Here is a 27,318-nt window from a genome sequence, read left to right on the forward strand (position 1 = left end):
ACTAATTCATTGCTTTCATTATCATTCTTTTGACAGATAGATCTTTTAATATTTGATGTGTCTGGCGGTGGACTCGAGATGGTACAAGACTTTATTACGACCAACGCTGACTTGAAGAAGCCTTATATGGTCAAGGTAAAGTGACATGTTACACTACTGTTTTGACTGACTTACTCTTTAATGATGTGTTGTTGTACGAACACTAAATTGTAGCTGCTTCAATGCTACAAATCTTCTTTAACATATTAACATCTCTATTTCCATATTAATGGTTATTTTCTCAGGATTTTAATCTTATTATTCATCTTCCTCAAGTGGTTTTCAGAGGGCTGAGGGCCAATTAGGGCAGTACAGATACAACACATTTTAGAGTAGTTTTTTTTGTGTATGTGTATACAGGGGTATGCTATAACGAATCTAATTGGTTCTAGAACCTTGTTCATTATAGCATTCGTTCGTTATCGGATTAATCCGTTCCAGGCCCCCAAATACAACCACTTAACACTGAAAAATATAATATAAAATTGTAAAAATTGTAAAAAAGTGCATAAATATGCATCTAAACCCCTGAAATAAAGAATATCATTAATATTTGTAATAAAAAAAAAAAAAAATAAAAAAAAATAAAAAAAATTAAATAATGTTCGTTGTAGGAGTTTCATTCGTTATAGCATTCTCAATTTTATAGGTAAAACCGTTCGTTATAGGAATATTCGCAGTAGGATCCGTTCGTTATAGCATACCCCACTGTACAGGGGTTCCCTTACTTACAAACTTCTAACTTACGAACGCCCGCTGATACAAACAGGGTTAAACTATAAATTTACAATATTTTATTTACCTGATTTTTACTTTCATTTACTGTATTTTGTCTTTCTATTTCTTCTTTTATCATAAATTAAGTGATTTTAGATGTACATAAGGACTTAGCCATTGATATAGTGGGATTTTAAACATTGTTCTGTAAGTACGATATGCACATAGCAGGTGCTCCGACTTGTGTACAAATCTGACTTAGGAACGGAACCTGTTTGTAACCTGGGGACCCCCTGTACTGGGAGGCAGTGTATCCGACACTGCTATAAACCACAGTAACTTCCCCCATCAGTAAAAATAGGTACCTGTTGACAATTGGGTAACCTGAAGGTGCCCACAAAAGTGAACTATTACATAACCCTGGATGCTATACTCTATAGGCAAGCACTGAATATGAAGTCGGCCACTGTACCCTGAGGATGACATTGTTTCCAGCTGATCTGTCCATCTTGAGACTTGTTATAATGTTCCTTCCTTTAAGACTTCTCCCATTGCTGTCTTTTTCTGTTTTTATGGGTTTATACTTAACATACATCATTCCTGATCCTTTAAGTACCGTACAGTAATTTGAAATTCTTGTACAATTTATGCAACGAATCGTCAAGTTTAAAACCTAAAACTCAACACTAATAATACACACTGATTAAATATTTCCCTTTTCAGACAGAGAGGCAAGTTAATGTACAAAATCTACAGATTAATATTCATTCTTAATCCTCCATGTATGTTAAGTGGAACTCTCTTCTATGCATGCACATTTTCAGCAACATTCAACCATCTGCAGTTTAAAACCATCACTTACTGCACTCTTATATTTGTCAAAAAGAAATGCCGACTCAGAGGTATTGAATCGTTGGTGAACCGCTTTTGCATTTATCTTGCATCAATACATCAAATACATAAAGAAAAACTGACATTGCAGAGTATTAAAATTATTTTCTTTTACTCACAGGTAATCTTGTACCAGGAGCCATCGGTGGTAGATGAGGCAGAGTTGGCAAATAACGCTAAGAGCTTCGGCTACACACATCTCCCCATCACCTCCGCGCACTTCCTCCTCCTGCACAACTCCCTCAACTTCGCTGTCAGTTGAAGTTCCTCCGCACCTTCTGTTACATGGAAGACAAGATCAAAACGAGTACGTACTTAGAAATATCGATATCATATCAAAGTCAGATACACAGAATATGTCAATAAATTCCAAGTGGGAATAGCATGATATAGATAATGCTACAATCTATCATTAACAATGTACCGTATGTACAGTACATTGAGTACAAAATGAGTATAGTAATATGCTGCTAAAAATTTTGGACTTTTCACAGAGAAAAGTCTGTATAACTAGCCTCAGTGGTCAGGATACTGTACTATGGTATTGATTGTTACGGAGTATTTCAAATAAATTCTTCTACCAGTACCCTTCACATACAGTAAAATACTTATTTTTACCTTATTATTCAAGTGTCATTTAAGGTTATCATATTGGAAACGTCTCATAGAGGATCATTATGGTATTGTAATCAACTCTTTAACACAAATAAAGATTATATCAAATACTGTGAGGTAGGAGGAGGGTCCATTGTGGGGTAAATGTGACCCCCCCCCTCCCCAAAGGGTCGCCTCACTTTGTCTGCTGTACTGCCTCATTCATACAATATTGTTTATTGTATTTGTTTTTCATTAATTAGTAGATACGTTACTGTAACAATCTGTGCTTATTAACACGTGTAACCTTCATATTCAATACAGTACAGTACTATGTATATACTGTACCTCATAGGTAAAATATAATGTAATTCAAGACATCTTCAGGTCGTAAGACCCACTAATCCCCCACCCAACAATGGGTGACCTGACATTGCATCAGGTCAGGTTAGTAACTTCACCCAATAATCTCCCACCCAACCTTCATCACTAGTGTTAAGACGTGACTATAGGGCATTTTTTCTCAGTTGAGAAGAGATGTCCCGCCCCCTCCTTAAGAGTTACAGCTGATTGGCGGTTGCAAATCTGTCCGTTTCGTCCTGAAGTAATGATGTACGGAGTACTGTATTCTAAATGAGATTAATCTTAACCATTGGGATGACCGTTTCTGACAAGAAAGATATGTAGCTAAATTATATAAAGATACAAACATTCATTATTTCAAACATAAGCATCTAGGAAGTTTATCACAAGGATTATACAGGTACATGAATTAACTGTTAAACTCTGGTAGCAAATTCAAGCTTTCGGAGGATGCATTTAATATAATCTTATTTTTACCCACATTAAGGCATACTAAGACAGATTACGTATCGGTAATACTATATTATGCAAAAGCTAAAATTTTAAAAGATCAGAATCACATTTAAATATTACATGGCCATCAGCAGAGGCTGGAAATATGACTGCAAACAACTTTAAATTTCCAGCCTCTGCTGACCATCGTGTAATATTTACATGTGATTCTGATCTTTTAAAATGTGTTTTTGCAAAATTTTATGAGGTTTCCAATGCAATAACCAGATTTCTCATATGACCATAGTTTTTTAGTAAATAGTAAACTGATTTTGAAATGGTAAAATCTTTTTTTCTTCTTATTTTATTATTTTTGTGCCTATGTTATATATTGATATAAATTATATCGCATCTTGTTGCCAAAGAGAATGGTACTGATAAAATTCATGCAAGTTTCGAGGGGCTTTTTTCTTAATTTTTTTATACACGCAGACAGGCGTTCGACTGCATAGCATGACTTATGGTACAGGTATATAGTACAGTGAACCCTCGAAGATCCGAATCCAAACTGGAGATTCGGACAAAAATTAGTTCTGGGCTGAAAGCCCTTAGAAAGAAGAAGTGAAGGATTTAAAGTTTATCTTATAAACTAATTCAGAATAAAACTTGCATTGCTGAAACCTTATAAGACAGCGAATAATTTGAATATAGACATTACATAGTTTGCGAAGAGATAAATTTTTAGTCCTTTAGTGTAGCACCACTTGAGTACGTGGCGTTGCTCAAAATTATGGCTTTTCAGAAAGTCTGTATAACTAACCCAGTGGTCAGGATAATATGTATTTTTGTTTTTTTTTATTTAACGTTTTTTTATATTCAACTGGAAGATTCGGACGATTGGCTTTTCAAGGTGGTGCTTCCTTTTAGTCCGGATCTTCCAGGGTTCACTGTATAATACAATAATAATAACAATAATAACAAAATATACCATAATAGCATAAATTGCATTACTGTACGTATAGTATAATATAAAATAAGATCATATAAAGTATAGATATCTGGGATTCAAACCAAACGTATGATTGTCACATAGTAAAAGAAATTAATACAATATCAAATAATAAAATGCAATATAAAATAACAGAAAATATATTATAAAATAAAGTCATTCTGTACGGATATAAAATAAGATCATTCTATACTCACATCCTTCAGCGAGGTGAAAGACTTCCATCTTGTTGATGGACTTTGGGGGAGGAAGTGAGTAAATGAGCCCAAATAAAATGTAGACCAAGAGTGAATGATTGTGAGTGAGTGTAGGAGTGTGTGGGAGTGTGAATGAGTGTGTGGGAGTGTGGATGAGGGTGTGGGAGTGAGTAGAGAAGGAAAAGAATTCCAATGTTGCATAGTTGATAAGTGGAGTGTGGGAGGTGGAAGGTGCTTGGGACTGTGGGAGGTATGTGAGGCAGTGGTGGACTACCTGGGTGGCAAGGAAGGGAGGCTTGCATAATGCAGGAGTAGGAGAGATGCTTGGGATGTGGAAGGTTGTGGTGAAGGAAGAGAGGTGGTACATTGTTAGTGTGGGGTTGGTGGTAGAGGGAGTCTCTGGTGGTGAGGTGCATAACGTGGATGTAACTGACACAATTTTTTCCTCAGATTCATGACTTTCTTTGTTGTCATCATGATCATCTTCACTACCAGGCCAAGCTCTTACATCCTCACTGTCCCTAAACAGGAGTTCTAGAAAATCATCCTCTTTTAGAGACTATTTTTGAGACTGTCACTATAACGAGGTTGTACAGCCTGATACAGTAATGGCTTTTGAAAACTAAACATTTCCTTGTAAATATGAAAGAAATTATTTCGGGGAGTAAAGTAGGGTAAGCACTGCAACCCAGGAGTTGAGGCAGCCCGCACAGTTATGGAAATTTAAATGAACGCTTCACACTACGGTCTGACTGTCAGGATAATACTGCGCATTTATTGTTCCGATCTTTCCTTCCTATGGACCCAGAGTGCCAATTAGTTTATATAAAGAGAAACTTTCACACTATGACAATAAATGACAAATTGTTGAAAACTTACTAAGAATTTTTTTAAGTTTACACCGATTTATGTCAATAAAGTTAGTCTATATCAGGAATATGACGTGATTCATGAGAGGGTTAATGTCCTTTAGGTTCAAAGAAATGAAAGTGGGAAAGGAAAGTAAACCAGCATTCTTATTGCCTTGTAAATGACTTACATTGTGTGGGTTTGTTACATACATGAAGTACATATGATGCAAGAACCGTACTAATACATGAATAAGAGATCATATTACAAACTCACTATCATCCAATTCATTTTATCACTAAACCACACTACTAACATGGTATAAATTAAACAAACATTTAGGGCATCAGCTACCATGTATGTGTCATTTCCTCTGGAGCACAACATTCCTCAGTCACACTCAGTAGTACAGTGTATCTCTTACATTCCTTTCAGATTCTTTTCAATCCTTATCACTAACTTAACAACACTTTAAACTTGTATTCCATTATTCTGCACTAATACTGTTCGTACTCTTGCCTCACAACACACTGCTGCTAAATATACCTGTACATCAAGATATTGGCAATACTTTGAGCAGCATTCTCATCTGGGAGGAAATATTGTTCACAAACAGGTAAGCTTATGAACCCTTTTTATATTTAGAAGGCATGTACTGTACTGATGAACACAATGACTACTACATTAGCAATATTTACTCTTCACAATAATTTTTGACTCCTCCTGTCTCTTCATCAGCTCTCTCACTGCCAAGACCACCAACTTCTGGAATACCTGACTGTAAAATGTCCAACACTTGCTGCCTTCTTTTGACTACAGTATGCACGATAATTTGAATGTAAATAATGATCTTAATCATTAAATACACAGTAGCTACAAAACATTCAGTTAATTCCTGACAGCATTCCAGTGTAGATTCAGCCATTATAACCTCCCTTATTCCACTTGGATACAATATATATATGTATATACTTACTCTATAAAATATTTCACATGCTCCTCTGAGGGAACTAAATACTGTAGTATATTTAAGGTCTGAGAATAAGATTTTTAGTATGGTATTAATATTTTGTACATTTTTAAGATATTTCCTAAGTGAATCCTTTAAAGTACAGTACTGCCTTACCTTATAGTCTTATTCTATACATCCTGTATTCTACTGTTCATTGTGGAATGGTTATGCTAATGTGTAAATTTAATATGAATAGTATTGTATATCACAATATGGGCATGGTCTCCCAGTAACACAGAAAACCTTCACACATTACACTGCATGCAAGCAAAATGCTAAGTAGACAGGGAAAAATACACATTAAAAATTGTTCTCTTCCCCTAATACTGTACTACCTAATTCTGCTCAGTTACCATTTCAACTACTTAATCTAAAAGTTATTGATTCTTCAAGAAAATAAACTGGTAAAAATAATTATCTACATGTGAGTAACCTGGAGACATTAAGATACAAATGTTGGAAAATTTTTCATGCAAGATGTTTTATGTACAGTAGCTATAAAAAAAGGCTTATATAGAGATAAAGGTGTATGTCTATATTGGCATTCCTTACATAATGTCTGTTCCCTTGGATGTATTTAAACTTGGATCACACAATGTTATAGAACTAAAAAGACTAAAACTATAAAATTTCGTGAAAATCAGGTTAAGAAAGTTTAGCCTTATCACTAAATTCTTTTTCAATAATGATTAATAAAAGAGTAACCCTTGCTTCTCATTTTAAAATATTCCTCTTTGTAATATGTGTAAACAAAATACCAAAGTTGCATAAATAGTTGTCTTGAAATGAAGAACTTGCAAAGTAAAGGCTAACTTTCTCATAAAACTATAATAAATTGCTCAGATGACCTCAAAAGGAGAAAAAATAATCATAATACTAGTTGGTCTGGACCAAGAACTCAATTACTAACGTTATAAAGAAACCTATAAAAATTAATATTACCAGGTACTTCAGAAATCTTTACCATTATAACAGCATCTATGTTGAAATATTTTCTGATGCTATATAAGCTGAACAGTTTTCAATATATTAAACCAAGATTAACCTTGTTTCCATTATTTGTTTTTACACGGAAGTAATTTTTTCTTACTGTACTGTACTGTATTTTTTTTTTTTTTTTACTTTAAAACCCCGAGTTAAAATAACTGTTACTTTTGAAAATGATTCACCTTAAAGAACATATGAAAAATGCCTGTTTCTGGCTCATAAATTTACTACATAATTCCTTCCTCCACATAAAGCAAAGATTATTATTACAGCTTCTTTGTCCGTTTCTAACAACTGTCCACATCAGCTAAATAATATAATTAAAAATAATCAACATAAAGATATTCAAGGGTAGCACAAAAAATTTTAATATAAAATCCATAACACATGATACTTAACTAATATCAATGGGAAAAAGTACTAGTCAGAACAAAGGCACCAGACATAATTTTCTCAATGATTTGTTATATATTATTAGACTAATACAATACTGTGTATTTCATGATTATAGTAAATGAATCCTCAGTTCTGGTGAAGGATAGCTGAGGGTGTACAGTAATTCTTAATGAAGATGAATTTCCATAATTACTGTTCTGTACTAAACTGGTCACAATCTGGGAAAAAATAAAATAAAAATTCTAATACTGGTAATGTACTTGCAATGAACATCTGATTTACATAATACAAACACAAAGTAACAACAAAATGACTGTGAGGGCTCTACAATAAAAGTTTCCCTCATTTGACGATGGGGATGCGTTCCTGAAAACCCAACTTCATGAAAATTATAGCTAAACAAGGGATAACGAGGAATAATATCTGTGGAGATAGCATGTTACCATTGTTACATGCAATGAAACTATAAAAGTTGTGGAATAATCATTACAATACTTTAATGTGGCTTAGAAATACTGTTAAGGAAATATAAAATAAGAAAAAGAAGAGTCTGGATATGTACAATTTGTGTGTGAAATGAACTTATGTGTGGATATGGCATGTGCCAAGCTAGACTCACTGGAGCTACATCCCCCTAGCCCTTCCCCTACCAGGCCAAGCTGTGTTATTGTAATTTTCAACTATAGTGCATTTTTTCCCAGATGAGAAGAGATGCCCCACCCCTCCTCAAGAGTTACAGCTGATCGGCTGTTGTAAATCTGTCCAATTTCGTCCTGAAGTAATAATGTATTTCTAAATCGTTGGGATGACTGTTTCTGATGAGAAAATTATACACAGATACATACATTCATTATTTCAAACATGAGGACGTAGGTAAGTTTATCAGAAATGTTATACATGAATTAACTGTTAAACTCTGGTAGCAAATTTAACTTTTCGGAGGATGCATTTAATATACTGTATACAGGGTACTTTCTGTATTTTTATCCACAATAAGGCATACTAAGACTAATTACGTATAAGTAATGCTGTACTACATGAATCAAGAGAAGTGTGTGACTTCGGACTGAGCATGCCATGACGTAACATAGGGTGCTGTTCTCACAGTTGCAGCTCACTGCCTCAATACTGTACATACATTCACTTCTCACACATACACACCCATACTCTTCATTTTTCTTATTTTTTAGTTTTATTTTACATTTTCTTTGGATTTCTAAGCCACATTAGAGTATTGTAATGATGCTCACCTGGAGCACAGAATCCCCAGTTTTTCCCGACTTCCCTTCCAAGGTTTTCCCAGTTGTGTCAGACATTGCTAAACCGAATTTTGACCAATTGTAAAAAAAAAAAAGTGTTAAATTTTTTTATCGCTAATGAATGAACGTTAACGATGGACACCTATACCCACCACTGGTTCCTAAGCCTAAGAAATTTTTTAAATGCACAGTAATTTGGTATCAGTAATTTGCTAAGACTTAAAAATTTTCATAAAAAAATCCAATTTTCCTTTACACGAAAACCATATATAATGTTGAGGTACACACTGTTAATTCTGAATTATTGTACATAACTTGATTAAAAATACACAGGGTATTGTATATAAAAATTTTTTTTGCCAAATGCAATATGTCGAATACCTAGTAAATAGTAATATGTTTTTTGAGTTTCCACAGATTCACACAAGATAAAACACATATCAAGGAAGCATTATAAGCACCAGTGATTCATTTGGTGTCATTATAATGAATGGATGGCACAAATACACATGGATAAAGAGAAATCACTTGTCACACACAACAAATAGCAGAAGTAAAGACACGGGCTTGTGGAAGATGCGGGAGGCATGGGGGGTGGGTGGGGGTAACGTTCAGTGAGTATCTCTCCAAAAGATGGCCACCCCAGCTGACTCCCAGGGTGCAAGATTTAAATTTTTTGCCGGGACTCAAATTCATATAAGTGGGGAAGCTTTTGCATCTCGAAATATTGGCGTCAATTTTGGAAATTCATTTGAGAGAATATTCCTAAAGCAAGAGATACATGTACTGTATACCCATGCAAGTTAGTACTACTTGGATGGGTGACCATGTGGCCCTAACACCAAATGCTCCTAGCTTAAGGAGTCTACTGGAAACCAGCCTCTCATGGCTATGCCAGCTGTCTTTGGTCACTGTCCACAGTTTTTACTCTATACCATTTCACCAGCCAAGACATTGAATTTTGAGTATCCATGGATTGGTGTGACATCTTTATCCCTCTGCGGTCTAATGTTTTCCTCCGCAAATGTGAGGAATGAAAAAAAAAATACTACTACTAATACAGTAGAAAAAAAAAAAAAGGTGTTTTTTTCTAAATGCCAGTTTTTGTGATATAGCTTGAATGTGACGTCAGCTGAAAGTGAAATGTAACAAAAAAATTATTATTTATCTCAAATATTAAATAAATCCACAGTAAATTATATAAAAAAATAGTTAACTAAAGATAAAACTAAAAGACACATAGCATTACACAAGTTTATTTGCATATCTTTCTATTGAGATTAATCAATAACTGATTCTTAAAATTATGGCTGTTCAATCCGAATCTTTTAGGCCAAAATAAAAGCCCAGTATGACCTACTGAAATTTTCAGCCGTTCTTCTACAATCCATCGCAGGGATGGTGAACGGGCTGAAGAAATAACCATCCAACATTATGATCACTTTCTTCCTTATCCACACAAGTATTGTCGACATGGACTCATGGTCTGCAGACATAATGTTGAATCTGGTCGCATTTGGTTAGGATACAGACCTGTCTGGCATTCATCTGAGATGGGGAATGATCTACACTTCTCTTCCTGTAAACACTGTAACTGTCCCAACACTTTGGTGGATGCTAACACCCATTGTCCTTAAATCATATCAATATTGCCTCCATATCACATGTCATAGCATGTCCTGTGAGACACGAGCACCAATGTACTAATGTCTGACTGTATAGATTTGTGACTAGGCTTGTTGCCCCTGGGTGTAATAAATTAATTAAATAATAAATAATAAGTCCAGCATGACTAAACAGATGCTTGAAGGCAGCAGATGCAGCCAATGGGGTGTTAGTGACAGAGATAAGTTGCATAATGTCGGGAAAGACCCCAATCGCTCCATTCCATCCCCAGTCATTCAAAGTAGCTATCAAGCTCCTTCAGTTGAGAAGTTTGTGGATGATTGTTGCCTCCATAATGACCGAGTCTGATTAAAACTCACTTTGAACTGTCCCTCTAACTGGGGGTGTGACTGTGGTGATGTCACTCTTCGATTCAAATTGAGGACTGGCTGAGTTTTTTGCTCCATGTAGCATATGGTGGGTGCTGGCAAAGGTGGGTTATTTAACTATTTAAGCAGAATTTTAAATATGCTCAGTCTCACACACATGTAAAGATGCAGGCTTAATAGCTAAGATGGAATTATGTAAAGTATTTTAGAATCACAGCCTCTTTAAAATTCATTTTAGGTACAAGTAAAGTAATACCTCTCTAATGCGGACTAATTGGGGGAAGGGGTGTCCAGGATAAGAGATAGTTCACCTTAGAGCAAAATTTTCCTAAAAGACCGATTAAAAAAAAAAACACACACACACACGAGTACACCACCAAGTTTTATGAAAGAAATACATGTTTGTTTGTTTTTAATAAAATTAATTTTAAAAAGTAATGTACATAATGTACTGTACACTACCTTTTAGTTCACTGATAAGGTCTTAGGCTTAACCTTTTCACCACCCTTACAGATACCAAACACTTTCCAGTGGTGTAAAATTAAATGAAAGGGAGGGAACTTACTTATTGTCGGGTGTATCTACAGATCCCCAAACTGTGGCCCACTAAATCAAAGGAACTTAAGAACCTTAATAAACAACACGGCGATGCTCAACCCTAGCCACCTCCTTATCATGGGGGACTTTAACTATAGCGACATCGACTGGAGAAACGAGTCCACCCCGAATGACTTGAATAATCCTGCTACTCTTTTTGTAGAAACTCTGGGAGATAATTTTCTGTTCCAACATGTTAGAGACCCGACACAGTACAGAGGGGCGAAACACCAAGCCACTTGACCTCATCATAAAAAATGAGGAGGATATGGTGGCCAAACTGAAACACATTGCCCCAGTTGACACCAGTCACCATAATTATAGTGTTGTCATTCAGATTTAACTGTTACCTAGTTCAAGATAAGGCCAGGCCAAGGTGCAAATATTACAAGGGAAATTACAACGGGATGAGGGAAGAGATGAGGGGTATCCACTGGCCTGACTCATTAAGGCACAAGAACGCAGACACTACGATGAATATCATAACTAGTAAAGTGACCCATTCGATCAATAAATATACTGTATACCCAAGACCAAACCCAGTGCCTCTAGGAATATGAGGGGATCCCTACACAAAACCATGAGGCGGTCGACAAAGTAAAGAAGAAAACCCAGAAATTCAAGACGTGGTGGGGTCAAACGATGAGCAGGATAGGAGGATGTGTGCAAGAGCCAGAAACCAAGCAAAGGTAGAATGTAGAAGGGCTGAAAAGGAGTTCCAGAGGCTGGTTGCAAGCGAGATCAAGTCAAACCGAAAGGCGTTATACTGCTATGCAAAGTCGAAATTAAAAATGCAAGTAGGAGTATCAGATCTGCGGCTTAAAGATGGTAGTTACACAGATTCTGACCAGGATAAAGCTGAGGCATTGAACAGTTTCTTTTCCTCTGTTCACAAGAGAGGATGCGATTAACCTTGCTGCGTTTGAGGACAGACGGTTCGACACAGCACTGACCCACATTGTATTCACAAAAGAGGGTACAATATTAGAAATAGACTGTCAAAGCTAAAGGTTCATAAGAGTCCCAGCCCTGACATGGTGCATCCTATAGTGTTAAGAGAGTTGTGCAACGAGCTTGCCGAGCCCCTGAAGATCCTGTTTTGTAAATGCCTGGATGAACAAAAGGTCCCCAGTGATTGGAAAGTGGCTTATGTGAGTCCTTTCTTCAAGAAGGGCGATCGTTACTCCACGAACAACTATAGACCGGTGAGCCTGATCAGCATAATATGTAAAGTACTTGAGAGCATTATCAGAGATGCCGCAATGGAACATCAACTACGAAACGATCTTGTAAAGGATTACCAACACGGTTTTATGTCGGGGCGCTCCTGCTTAACACAATTGCTCAAGGTATTGGATATTTGGACCCATATTCTGGAACATGGTGGTAATATCGACAATATATACCTAGATTTTTGCAAGGCTTTCAACAGTGTGCCCCACGAAAGGCTGAAAATCAAACTGGAAGGGCACGGAATTCGGGGAAATGTCCTAGCGTGGATAGAAGACTTTCTACATGACCGCAAGCAGTGTGTGGTGATTAATGGCACAAGTCACAGGGCAAACTTTTTCGGAGTGAAAGTTGAACTCTTGGAACAATCTACCAGAAAGTGTTGTGACGGCACCGAGTGTGAGCTCTTTCAAGACCAGACTTGACCAACACTGGAGCAGGTTCAGGTACATTCAGGAGCCGGTGCATGCCCAGTACTTGCCAACAGTGCGTAACAGAGATGTGACCGATCGCCCAAGCGGCTAATGAGCCGATCAATGGAGAAGAGGATAAAAGCTAAAAAGAAGACTTTCCCTTTGATCTTCTTGTGTCCATTAGCCCCTTGACCCTCCCCCATTGATTCTTCTTCCCCACCTTTCCATTAGATATTGGTTGCTCTTTGCATATACCTGTACCTAAAATGAATTTCAAAGGGCTGTGATTCTAAAATGCTTTACACAATTCCTTCATAGATATAAAGCCTGTATCTATACATATGTGTGAGACTGAGCATTTTGTGGCCATTTTGAAGCTATGTGCACTTAATATTATAATAATATTCTATCCTAATTCACTTGAATAAATACTACGATACCATATTTCTGAATATTTTTATTAAAATCCATCAAAATCATAATATGATGTGAGTCAGGTCATCTACACACAGTTGCCAGTTTCAAGATTTTCCGTTTAAAATTTAAAGTTACCGAGTATTTCTTTTCCCAAATCGTTTTACAATACTGTAGGTAAAACAGTTTACTTTTGTGCAAACCCCACAGAATTTTTTTTACAGAAATGGAGACACCAAAAATGTAAAAAAAAAAATGCTGTCTGAATTGCAACACTGTTGGTAGGGTCAGGTGGTTCTAACGGCATCCTGTCAGTACCCGGTAATCATATTTTTAACGGTGTCTAACCTCAATTACTGTAGTTTATCTAATGTAGGCAATATGAAGTAGAAAATACCAGTTAAAGTGAGAAATTGGAAGAGAATAAACAACAAAGATGTCGTTGGGCTATTTTTGGTAGGGCTGAGGGAGAGAGTACCAGCTGTATGGTCCATTTTGGCGGGAGAGTCACGCAAATATCCGTACTGGTATTTGTTTGGTGTCATCTGTATTTTTAAAAATGAATACTTGTAAACTAAAGGTACCGTAACATTGTATTATATACAAACTTGTCATATTTCTGAAAATATGAAGCAAGAAAATAAGAATATACCGGTAAACACAATTTCAACGTACACTAAAATCAAAGGCTGCTTAAGAAGGGCCGATGCAAAAACAAAGCCTCCGCGACCGGGGCTCTGTCGTATCAGCTAGACGGTACACGTGTTTTTCGAACCTTTTTCAGTTAAAAAACTGTTACATCACAAGTGAATTAGGATAGAATATTATTGTAATACAACAGTTTTTTAACTGAAAACCATTCGAAAAACATCTTTTGAATGAAAGACAGCAAAAATATTACATTTCCATATTCTCAGAAATAAACAGTAGTTTTGCTGAAAAGTGATGTATTTCAATGTAAATTAGGATAAACTACATGACAAAACAAAAAGACTTTACCTAACCTTCCGATGTTCAAGAGATGTTACTCGTTTTTTTAATAGTTTTCGGTTAAAATACTGTTATAATAGTGATATTCTATTCATACTGTGTTTGATATAATACATTCACGGAAATGTAATATTTTTGCTGAAATGACGCACAGTACGTATTACAGTGGAAAGTGGATAAAAACTGTTGTATTACAATAATATTCCCTCCTAATTGACTTGAATAAATACTTGAATGGAAATATACAATATTTTGTTGTTCCATTACCCTCAAAAACTTTCAAGTCGACCTATAAACGATGAATATCATAAATTAACAATTTCTTGGTAAAAAAATCAGGGTCGACCTATAAACGAGGGAGGGTTATAGACGAGTATATACAGTGTGTGTGTGTGTGTGTGTGTGTGTGTGTGTGTGTGTGTGTGTGTGTGTGTGTGTGTGTGTGTATATCATTGTATTATATGAGGACATTTGGTCATTACTCCCAAAGATAAAATACAACTGATGGTATAACACATCTGGATATCCAACTGCTGCCAGATATCCAGAACTGTAACTGGCTTTTGTGATACCTGTATACTGGCTATCCAGCAATTATGCTATCTGATACATCCCTAGCTAAGGCCTGTTAAAGTCTACAGTGTAAAATAAAAATGTGTAAGTTTCTATTCCACAAGCAGCTTATACAATGGCAGCATTCACAGTGCCACATTAGAAGGTTTATGACACATTATGTGAACCAACCAGTCCTACCTTAGCTCTGTAGTCCGGCAATTTGTTCAGCATGGTTCTTGTAGAAAAGAACCTGCAAAATAAAAATAATAAATAAAAAATTTAGATATTGATTAATAGTATCAATTAGTGAGAAACAAAACTGAAGTAATATAAAATAAACATAAATGTTTCAGGTTAATAATGACTCTGTCATGCTAAATATTTCATTACAATTTCTGTATCAAGACAATTATTTCATAAGAAGATTGTCTGGTGCGTGAAACTTGTTATAACACAGTAATTCCCTTACCTTCACATTGCTACATTCTGAAATACATCTTCCAAGGCACAAATTGTGCAATATATTAACCGGTACATTGCTGCAAGATATAATTAAAAGACATTCCAGTGCCAGCAAAAAAATAATAAATAAATGAAATAAATAAATAAAATAAAATAAATATATAAATCTTACAGAAATTGCCGCAATGACTGAATATTATTATAATTTACCACATATGCCAATCAATAACACAATATTTGCAATAGACACACATATCATACTTAACCTCAAAGGTCTGATGTCGTCACAGAACTCCGGATGTACTACGGGACTGATGTCGTCAATCTAGCACTTAATTTTTTAAAATTTTCCTGCATGAGTAACGTGACTATTATTGCGGCAATAGCTCATCCCGCTCACCGACACTTCGCCTTGACCGCATCTTAAGCAAATAATCAGTAGAACAATTGTCACCATGGAGGAAAGTCGCACGTCTACCTCTTGGGATTACCCAATTAGAACTCCAGGTCCCAAGCCTTGGCACCTCGAGCCGCAGAGTTCAACGTCACCTGAAATACATTATTTCCAAGCGATAGATATTCAGAAAGTAACGATTCTGAACTCGCCAGTGGGGCAGAGTGAAATAGATGATCCGGACAGTGAGTGGGGAGATGCGGCGCCCCAGCTCCCACCCACGCCAGCCTACCCACGCACAAAGGTTGCTGCCTCACCTACCCCAACCACTCTGCCACAGGCTGCATCTTCTGCCCTACAACATCTTGGACCTACTGTTCCACAACAGCCTGGACCTCCTGCTAAGAAACAACGTAGAGGCCCACAAATGCGTGGGAAGAGATGGCTTTCCCCACATCAACATGCACCTACCGGTACTCGCACACCACAACCTGTACCAGCTCATGATTTTGTGTGGCGTAATTGCCAGAATTATGTGACAAATACTGTAGCTGCAACTGTGGATTATGATAACAGATACTTGGAATATTTTTATATGTTTTTTGATGAGGAATTGATCAGTGATATTGCAAGTGAAACAAATATGTATTTTGTTTTTTGTGGTGATGTAGTTCCACATGGCTCACCTGTACAGCACTGAAAAGACACCACTGTAGCTGAAATGTTTGTGTTCTTGCATTAGCAATATTCATACCACCATCAAAGAAACACTCAATGGTTGAGTACTGGTCCAAAGACATTCTAATCCCAACACCTGTGTTCGGCACGCGACAGGGCGTCCTCGCTTAACGTCGGAGTTACGTTCCTGAAAACGCAACGTTAAGCGGATCAATTTTCCCCATAAGAAACAGATAAAATATGGGAGTTACGTTCCTGAGCCTCCCTTTGCCCCATGAAATACATTACAAATACGGAAAATCATTGTCATTTCTATAGAAATAGTACATAGAACTACTGTACAATGCCAAGTTTGTATTGGTACCCCTAGCGCGGAGGTGGTAGCGCAAGTGTGTGGTGGGTAGTGAGCGAAGGAGGAGGATGGCGGGAGCGGAAGAGGGTGGGAGAGGAGCAGGGTGGCGAGTTACCGAGACTGCAGCTGCCTGCTCTGACTGGGAATCCTCCATCACTGGTTGCTCCTCCTCAGCTGCTGGCTGTTGTGAAGAAGCTCCTTCTGCCTTCCCGCGACGTAAAAATTAATCCAGTGTTGACTGCTTGGTGCTACTCACCTTCTTAATAGATCTCGGTATAGCAACCAAGACTGTCCTCACCCCATGTTGAACCTTTGAGATACGTTCTCTGTTTGGGTTGTCATCTAGAAGCATTTACATTGGTTGCTGGAACATGTTCAACGATTCTGCCAACCTCTTTGAAGTTAGCATTCGTTGAGATTCTTCTTCATTGTTGTCGTCGTCGTCGTCTTCAACGGGACTGTGTTCTGTTAATTGTTGCAGTTCTTGGTTGGTGAGCTCTTCTGTATGGGATGCCAGGACGTCCTCAATATCCTCTGATTCCAGCTCATCAAAGCCTGTCTGTCTAGCCAAGCTGAGGATATCTCTATTCACTGCTGGGACTAAGTCCACGAATCCCGTAAAACTGTTAAAGCACTCAGGCCACAGTTTATGCCACACACCATTCAGACAACTTTCTGAAACCTCTTCCCATGCCTTGCCAATGTTGTCAATTGCATGAAGAATGTTGAAGCTGCGCCAGTATTCGGATCGTTGGTTTATTTTCTCCGTCTGTAGCCTTGAGCAGCTGCACATATGGTACGGCATAAATAATTATACGCCTTGGTCCATAGGCTGCATCAGTGCTGTCGTGTTGGGACACAGGAATACAACTTTTACAATGTCATGCAAATCGTCCAGAGTGGGAGGATGAGCTGGAGCATTGTCAAGGATCAGAAGAATTTTGAAGTTAAGGTTCTCCTTGGCACAGTATTCCTTCAGTGCAGGGACGGCGTACACGTTTAACCACCGGCTAAATATGGTGCCGGTTATCATGCCTTATCGTTTGCCTTGTAAATGACAGAAAGGTAATCCTTAGAGTAACCTTTCAGGGCCCATGGGTTGGCAGTGCGAGAAATCAGCAAAGGCTTCAGCTTCAAGTCACTGGCAGTGTTCGCGGCCAAGCAGACTTGCTTCGGTGAGTAACCTCCTTGCTGGATAATCAGTTTGAATTCTGGCGGGAATGTCTCGGCAGCAACTGTATCTGAACTAGCAGCTTTGTCAGTCATCTTAATATTGTGAAAGTTATAACGATGCTTAAATCGTTGAAACCATCCTCAGCTGGCCGTAAAGGTCTCTTCCTTTGATCCTTCTCCCTCTTCTGTCTTTAAGTCGTCAAACAAGGATCTGGCCTTATGCTGGATAACCATAAGGTTCACAGGGGCATTGTGTTGATTCTGGTCCTCCATCCACATTGCCAGCATCTTTTCCACCTTCTCTATCACAGTGCTTCTAGTATGAGTCGTCTTAGTAGCACTCAGAAAAACACTTCCAGCACTAACCTTAATCTTGTCAGCGTTGGTCCGGATAGTACGCACCGTTGTGGGGGTTAGACCAAGCACAGCAGCAATGTCCACAGCACGTTCCCCTTTTTCAAATCGGTTAATACAACCATTTTCGTAGCAAGGGTAATGGTCTTACATTGCCTCTTCACTAAACTAGCATCAGTAGCACTTGATGGGCGCTTGGAAGCCATTTCGAATGGTTAGAGTACAGTTTTAGAGCAAAAACACTAAGCACGCACGAATGATGTGAAGTCGTAACAGAGAATGGCTTAGAAGTCGCTTAGGGACGCTCCGCGAGTGAGGGCAGCACGCCGAGCCGAGAGTGTATAGCGAGGCCAGACAAGAGCGGGTGATGCGCCATAGAAAGTAGTCCGTGACGACACAAAACGACGTAGTATCGGATCACCAGGACGCTAAACAAATTTTAGGTCTCTAAAGTTCAGTGACGTACAGAAGAACAAAATTAAAGCGACAACGTTAAGAGAGGACTTACTGTACATGTCTCATAACAGGTTCAAGCTCCTATTGAATTATCTTCACTTTACCAATAACACCACCATGGGCCGTAGTGACCCATTGTCCAAAATTAGACCAGTGTTTACTGCATCGAAAAACAATATTAAAGACCTATTTTTACCATTCAAGAACCTGGTAATTGACGAGTCTCTTGTCTTGTTCAAAGGCCATCTTGCATTCAAGTAATACATTCCAAGCAATTGTCATCACTTGGGAATCAAAGTGTTTGTTTTATGTGACTGAGACGGGAATTGTGCTTGATCTTATTGTGTACACTGGAGTTACAACTGATATTCCTCCTGATAATAAGACTGGCATTTCAATGGCAATTGTAAAAAAGATGATAGAACCTTATCTTGGGAAGGGGCACACCTTGTTACAGATAATTGATATTCTAGCCAAGACTTGTGTATATTTTTACATGTTAACAACACTGGTTCATGTGGTACAGTGCATAGAAACAGGAAACACATGCCAGTGTTCAACAAACTTGTAAAGGGTCAAGTGGAAAAAGATGAGAACAAAAACCTATTGACAATATGTTGGAAGGACAAAAGAGAAGTGACAATGTTAACAAATGTACATAAGGGGGAGATGACTGATTCCAAGAAGATCAACTACAAGACTGGGAACACAATCATGAAGCATGATACCATGATTGAGTACACACTGAACATGCTTTCGGTTGACAAGAGCGACATGCAGATCAGTAATATTAAATCCAAGCAGAAATCTGTAAAATGAGACAAGAAACTGTTTTTCCATTTGGTTAATGTAGCTGTACTTAATTCTCATAACTATTACCTAGTATAGAATGGCAAAAAGATCAAGCTAAGAGAATTCGTGTATGATGTTGTGTACCAGGTTCATGAAAAATTCGGCACAGTGAAGTCGGGAATTCGTGGTCGTGCTGCATTCCATCCACTTGGCCTTGACCGCCGTGCTACATGAAACTACATGGCCTGTCATTATATTGAGGTCATACCACCTCCAGAAGTACAAACAAACACCAAGTCAAGGGTCAGCATCGCTGCATGGAGTGTTCATATAAGTCCAAATGACCTATGATAAAGAAACTTACAACATGGATGTGTGCCGAATGCAAAGTGCCACTGTGTATTCTAAGTTTCCCTGAGTTCCACTAAAACACACTTCTAACCCAAAAGAGTGTTGTGAATGTACTGTATATAGTGTAATAATAAGGAACTATGTGAAGGTGTTGTAAGAACATGGAGTGTATTGGTACCGCACCACCAGCACATCTGAGGTATGATGTCTCGCCGACTTCTCCAACTTGCCAACAACTATAGGTGGTGAGTACAGTAATAATTATGTTATTTCTTATTAGTCGGGCAGAATAACCCAACTATTTTAACCGAATATGCATTTTGTGATAAAAGCACCAAATTTGGCACACATTTTGACTTATATATACTGTAGTGAACAGATCTGGATATGATGCCACCGCAGATTTAGCTGCTGACAGTCGATGCAGCCATTTACCTAAAATGGCCACCAACAATTACTGAAATTTTACCTAATTGCCCTGCAGAAGTGTGACTGTATGTTGGCAGTGGAGTTTAATTCACTGCAAAGAACTAAAACTACTTAGTGAATCATTTTATTATATTTGTATAGAAATAATTAGACTACAGGTAATTAGAAATAATTAGAGTAATTAGACTAATTGGTAAAGCGGCACTGTATATTCTACAGAAACGTGCCAATGATCGCTTCTGCTTGCGAGAAGTTGACCATACCGAATATCTGTCCAAGTTCAATGCCTGGCACAAGAAGAGAGAAGAAGACACCCCTATGTTCCAGTACTGGTCAACAGTGCTAGAACTAGAGCTGTTGGGACTGGTGTATGTGCATTCTCTCTAATCCTCATTCATCATGTACCTTAATGCACTGATAGGACTGGCCCCATGGTTCCATGCCCTAGACCACACTAACAATGCAAGGTGGGTCCCTGTTCACCTAAGGGACATGACAGAACGAAAAAGCACCTAGACGTAGCCAGAGTTCAATGCTGGCAACTTCACAGTGCAGAAGACGAGGAAGGTATTCTCATCAATCCCGATTGATCAGGTTCTAGAACAGAACAACGCCTACATCAAAGAGATGGAGGAGCTGTGGGCCTGACAAACAATCCCAGAGCCTCTCGGCGTTGGATGATTTCAGGTCAGAAGTTGTGAGAGTGATAGAAGAGTTCAAAGATGAGCACCAGTACTGGAGCAGGCAGAGACATTCACCATCATGACCAGATTCCCAGTGTGCAAACTTCATTCATCAAAGATGTCCACTCCCTTTTCCTATATAAAGTGATAATTTTTTTATTTCCGAGCGAATTCGGGCAGGAAATATTTCAAATGTACCGCCATGACAAACAAATGCGTTATTTGCTCACCAGAGGCACCACCATGGCTGTTCACTCAAGCAATCACGCTCGCCCGCTCAGTCTTTCTGAGTGAGTGACGAGAAAGCAGCCGACTGCTGCAGATTACGCATTCTAAGATGAGTGTAAATGGGTTTCTAATGCGCTGTGAAGATAATGGAAAGCTTAATGGAAAAGATTTATTACTGTAACTAATATTTTTGGTTTGTTCGTTTATGATTGTTAAGTGAGGGTGGCAGTGTGTCGTCTGTTGTTCTCAGGATGACACGTCAGCTGCCAAGTCCGGTGCAGATTCAAATTTCTAAAGTGAGTGTAAATGGGTTGCTAGTGACGTGAAATAAGTGAAGATAATGGAAAGCTTTAATGGAAAAGATTTAATACTGTAACTTATATTTTTGGTGTTCGTTTATGTAGGTGTGGGATTGTCAAGTGAGGGTGGCAGTGTGGCGTCTGGTGTTCCCAGGATGGTGCATCAGCTGCCGAGTCAGTGTTCCTTGATATTGATATTGAAAAAGCCTGTTGTTCCCACGACTAGTGTTCATTGGTGCTTTAGTTAGTAAAAAAAATGAACTCAGTCAAGTTTAGTCACCTTTTTTGGCCTCAGGAACGTAACCCTATTTTCCCCATTGATTACATGTAATTATATATCGCGATTTGGTATATAGCGAACATCGTTGGACCCTATCTCGCGATATATCCCGACCCTACTGTACATACACACACACACACCTACCTATTCGTACAGAGAGGTTTACCTGTATACCTACAACTGCATGGCAACCAGTCTACCCAAAGATAAATGCCCAAAATATATTAAAGAAGGCATTTGCCTACTAAAAAATAAACATGCCAGGAATACATCTAATCAGCAACACCAAGTGACTAAAATTTGAAAGAGCTAGTTCTGTTACCCAGTTTTTAACTATGGGCATGTCTAAAAGTGCATTCACACTTTTGCACCTAATTGGCAAGTGACACCTGGAAGCACTATGCCCCAGTAGTGTAGGGAAAATTATATTTTGGGATTTTTAGTCTGTCATGCACATAAATATATGTGCTACCTGTATGAATTGCTTCATCTATTTCACGAGTTAATCCAAAGAAACCTCAAAAATTAAAATTTGGGATAAATTATCCAAAGCTTGAAATCCTTAAAACCTAACAATTTTAAGCAGAAGTGTCCAAAACTTTACACACGGTATCAACAGTGTGTGTTACTTCAACCCAAGCACACAGGTGGTGGGTTAGTTCCACAGCCCAGCTTCCAATAAGTGCAGGGGTGCTGTAAAATTTTAGTTTTAACTAATTTTGTGGCTCAAATACATCTAGGTTTATATTACACTCAGTGTCTTGAACTTACAAGAAGTGAGGGTGTACATACATTACACTCAAAAAATGTTACAGAGTAGAAGTGCATTCTGCTCGCTACATGTGAATGCCATCCAGGCTGACTCCTGGTGGGGTCATTCTTGCCACTCAGTAGCCAACACGTTTTCCTCATCAAACATGTAATTTTACATTTCTCGCAGGTGGTTTTACTATTAACTGTGTATATAAAAGAAGTTAAGAGTGAATAATATTTCTTTCAAGTGAATTTTTGGATATCTTAACCCATCCTTCCTCCCATACAGGTCACATAGTAAAGGTTTGGCTTTGGGTATAGATAACTGATAATGTGCCATAACAATAACTTACCTTTGAATGAAGATAGTGCCAAACATAATGTGCCAGCTTCATAGAATTAAGTTCTATTTCTATATGTCTAGGTCCATGTACTTGAATTGTTACTATCTTATGTTTATATTTGAGATCCTCTATACCATTCCAGCTAAATAAAAAAATAATATTAGGAGAGTGAAGCATAATAAGATAGAGAAAATCAACCATTGAGCAACAATAGGAGAATAAAACATTATAAAGATAGAAAACCTCAGCCAATGAGTAACATTAGGAGAATGAAGCATTACTAAGATAGAGAACACCAACCAGGGTATCGTCATCTTGTCTGGTCCCTAAGATATGCTCAAGATTGTAAGTTGATTGAAAATGTCCATAGGAGAGCCACCAGGTTGGTGCCTGGACATTGGGACCTCAGGGACCCTGAGTGATTAGAACACCTGCAGTTACCAAGCTTATACGGTATTATAGATGGGCAAGGGGCGACTTAATAAACGTTTATAAATACCTCAAGGTAAATTACTCAGTCAAGTGTTCATACCTGCAGCTGGCAAATACCCGCCCTACTAGGGGTCACTGTATTTAAATCAAACAACCCTCCTGAGGCCTCTCCCAGTATCACTTGCCCTTCAAGTGCAAGTGATAGTTTGTCTGGCTCTTCAACATGCAGTCCTAGTGCGAAAAAACCGCAGCATGTCGTCGTTGAAAAGGAAAAAAAAAATTATTTGCACATGTGATATCTCGGCCATCGCAGTGTGGCTTAACTCGTAACCGTTCACCTCCCTCACAAGTGCACACTACCCCGTACTCCCACTAAAACTAGATTTAGTCGCCTTGTTCAGACTAAGTATGGCACTGTGGGGCACGGAGGAGAAAGGGTGGGAGAGGGGAGGAACATCACCAAGTGCTCCAGCGTTTAATAACATGTAAGTACAAAAATGTATACATTATTTTTGTATTTTTTTTATGCATTACATTTAACTTATAATTTACAATTATTATTTCATGTGAATTTTGAAAATAATAAGCATTTATGAACCCATTATGTATAAGCTATGTAAAAAAAAATAGAAACTTTGAGCAGGGAGTATTCACATTTGGGAGCTTAAGCTATGTACTACAATTTGTGATATACTTGCACTTACAAATAGATTTAATCATTTCATTGTGATTACCTATATAAAACTATATGTATATAATGTATTTACAATGCTACTTCAACAAACCCAACCTTTTTTATCTTGCTATGACTCGACACAGTTATCTTTTGTGTTTGGAGGGAAAAGCCGTTTTTTAAAACCATTTTTAGTGATATAGCCCAGAAACTAGCTTATACCTAGGTATGTAAATGCCTAGCAATAACTCGCCAGGCTAACATACAGGCAATTAAAACATCTAATAATTATAAATTTAGGACACATATAACTGGCATTTAATTGCAATTCTCAAACCCCCTTCACCCCCATCATAGCTGATCTATATTTAACCAATGATTGTTCATCAAACAAAGCAGGAGAAAGAGGGGAAGAACGTGTAAATAAGCACTACCACTTTGAATTTTCCTCGTAGTCCAATCACTAACTTAGTCAGTAACTGACACTTCATAAATGCAGACCAAATATCTGCTGCCAGATTTCCTAATTTTAAATTCTTCAAGCTAGGCGTTGCACTCTGGGCTATATCACAGAAACAGGTTTTTAAACAGCTTACAGTATAGTCTGCAAGTTTATGTTTACGTGTTTGGTCATTTACGCGGTGCCTTGCCAGAATGAAATGTTTTAATTACGCTGTAAATTTCATCATTTACGTGGTGAGCGGCTGGAGAGGTACAGATGCGCGCCATTTTTACTCACGGGGTCCATTCTTGACCATCTGGCGGAAGCGGCGTGAGGTGCGTGATAGGTCACTCTTACTTTATCCTGACGTCATATGATATTATCGGACTGTGATTGGGCCATGCATCCTTACCACCCGCATTCCTCCGCCGCTAGCTGTGATTGGTCTAATGTAACATGATGTGCCCTGCACCAGAAGTCGCTGACCTAGCCGGCCCAATCTATTTTTCTTAGTCCGCTATACAGTTCTCTCTTGTGCCCGCTATTCCCTCACAATGGCTTCCGCTGGACCCACACCCCAGAAAAACCTTGATTACCTGGACCAAGCCATGATTGTGTGAAGGAAATCATCGAGTTGGGGAGAAAATTAAGCTCATCCCTGACAACGACCCAGACAAGCATCAGTATGAAGCGTCTAATTACCATCTGTCGAAAGTTTGTGAGCCGTATATCCAGATCTATCTCGACAACATCAATGCTAGTCGTCAGCACGTAGTAGGACTTCTTCGCCGCAACCCACCACACCACAGCCAGCCTAAGTCAGTGATAGTGACAGTGAGGATATGGACTTTGAGGGTTTGTCTGGGAGGCCCTGTAAACCTCTGCGGTAGTGAAAGTGATTCACTAGAGGCAACTAATCTGCCCTCTACCTCGGAACTCAACCGCCATCCATGTGCCGACCATCTTTTCTACTAACGTAAGTGTTAAAAACCTAATATTATTGATATTTCTCTTAAATATTAGTTGTGTGTGCATACCATCATAAAATTAAGATGTTTTTTTTACTACAACGTACGTATTGTGTCGGAAAAAGCGGAGTTTGGGGGTCGGCCCAGTCTCTATTTCAATTAATCTCATATGTTCTGTTATTTCGTTTCTGGCGTTTCTCGTTTTACGCGGACCTCCATGGGTTCAATTGACAGCGTAAATGCAGACTATACTGTATATGAATAATCTGTACCAGGTTTTGGACATGCTCATCAGAACGCACAATTTACACCACTATTACCTTGCAAAATATTAATTTTCTACTTTTCTTCTATAGCTACATTTTGCAAAATGTGTGCTTTATAATGGAATAAATTTAATATTGCAATCACATGAAACAAAGGTATAAAGCGATGTATAAAGTTTACATTAAGCATAAACAATTGTTTTTTCTTCGTGCTAATAATAATTATTTTATAATGATTACTTTTATAAAACTATTTGTAGATAATTTATTGACAATGCTAATGCTCTAAACCCCACCTTTTTATCTCAAATAGCAAGTTTACTACAACTCATTGCGTTCAATTATCTCTCATGTGGTTCAGTCAAGTGCGGTAAGGTGAGTATCCAGCCAGACCCTAAGTGTCCCCCTGGAGAGCACCTCCCAAGAGGTATTATTCTGCAATGTTAGTCAATATCAGGTGATCCAGAAGACCACGAGACATTGTTCTTGCCACGTCTGACAAAAGAAAACAATTGCAAGGCAATATCCAGTTGTCCAGAGTACCCTCAGACATTCACCTTGCCATGTCTGGCAAAAGGAAAATCTTTGCATTGCTAATAAGCCCCAAAATTGAGTTACTTCTTCTATGTCTTCATCAAAAAGCCTGGCACCCTTCTGGGTGTTTCCTTGAATTATTTATTTTTATTTATATATTTTGTTTGGCTATATCGTTTATCTTTTGGAGAACTATTAAAACCAAAACTACTAAAAACAGTAAGGGCAAACTGCTGTAATGTTATGAACTTGCTCCACCCCGTTTAGTGACGTCATGCGAGCAACACGTCATCTGATGACCAGATGGCGATGTTACCTCGGTTGACGTTTATTTATTTTAGAATACTTTAGGCTAAAGAGCTTTCCTGTGGCCTGGTATAACAAAATACCAGGCCACATACTGGTATTTTGTTATACCAGGCACAGAAGCCTTAGCGCCTGATAAAACAATCAACAAATTTAACATATCTGGTCATCAGGCTTGAAACGTTACAACCTAAATCACAAATGAGGTGACCTTAAAGTTCATAACATTCCAGATCTCCTGATTTTAGTCCTTAAACTAACACCAGTAGGTCACCATATACGTACAAAGAAGTAAGATGTGGTAAGGAAATATTATATCAATTGGCACACTGGAATGAGCAGTTAAGTCAGTTGAAACCAGGGCTTAAGTTTTTATAAAATTTGGAGTACAATATTCCTATAATTTCAGGATTAGTTAACTTAAGTGTCATTAGTTTCACTATTGCAGTACAATTATAGGACTAGTTCATCTTAATGTACTAAAGCCTTGACAAAAGTATACTTACCTGACATTGAGACTGTCTGATGGGTTGAATGGGCACATATAGTGCAATGCCTTTAGGTGAAATTTTCAATTCCCTTGCTATATGGTCCTTGTCCTGAAATAACAAACATTCCCCCCAAAAGGTAAAAATATCAGGAATTTTTATATCTATCTGTACTAACAGTTAAATGTCCACAAGAAACTACAGTTTTCTCTTGCTGTATTTTAATATTTTTATGACCATAA

The 27,318-nt window shown here is 38.0% G+C and overlaps 2 long non-coding RNA genes across 2 annotated transcripts; one reads left to right on the forward strand and one right to left on the reverse strand.

The window, feature by feature from the left end:
• The first annotated feature begins 39 nt into the window (after nucleotides 1-39).
• LOC121859042 lies at nucleotides 40-6,749 on the forward strand. Its single transcript, XR_006087600.1, has 4 exons — nucleotides 40-135; nucleotides 1,769-1,954; nucleotides 5,650-5,707; nucleotides 5,830-6,749. It is a non-coding gene; the product is annotated as an uncharacterized LOC121859042 (long non-coding RNA).
• A 4-nt stretch (nucleotides 6,750-6,753) lies between these two features.
• LOC121859043 lies at nucleotides 6,754-27,187 on the reverse strand. Its single transcript, XR_006087601.1, has 4 exons — nucleotides 27,095-27,187; nucleotides 22,977-23,109; nucleotides 15,138-15,189; nucleotides 6,754-7,704 (listed from the first exon to the last, which is right to left on the reverse strand). It is a non-coding gene; the product is annotated as an uncharacterized LOC121859043 (long non-coding RNA).
• Between the last annotated feature and the right edge of the window lie 131 nt (nucleotides 27,188-27,318).

Source organism: Homarus americanus, unplaced genomic scaffold, assembly GCF_018991925.1.
Source record: "Homarus americanus isolate GMGI-L3 unplaced genomic scaffold, GMGI_Hamer_2.0 scaffold40455, whole genome shotgun sequence".
Lineage (NCBI taxonomy): Eukaryota > Metazoa > Arthropoda > Malacostraca > Decapoda > Nephropidae > Homarus > Homarus americanus.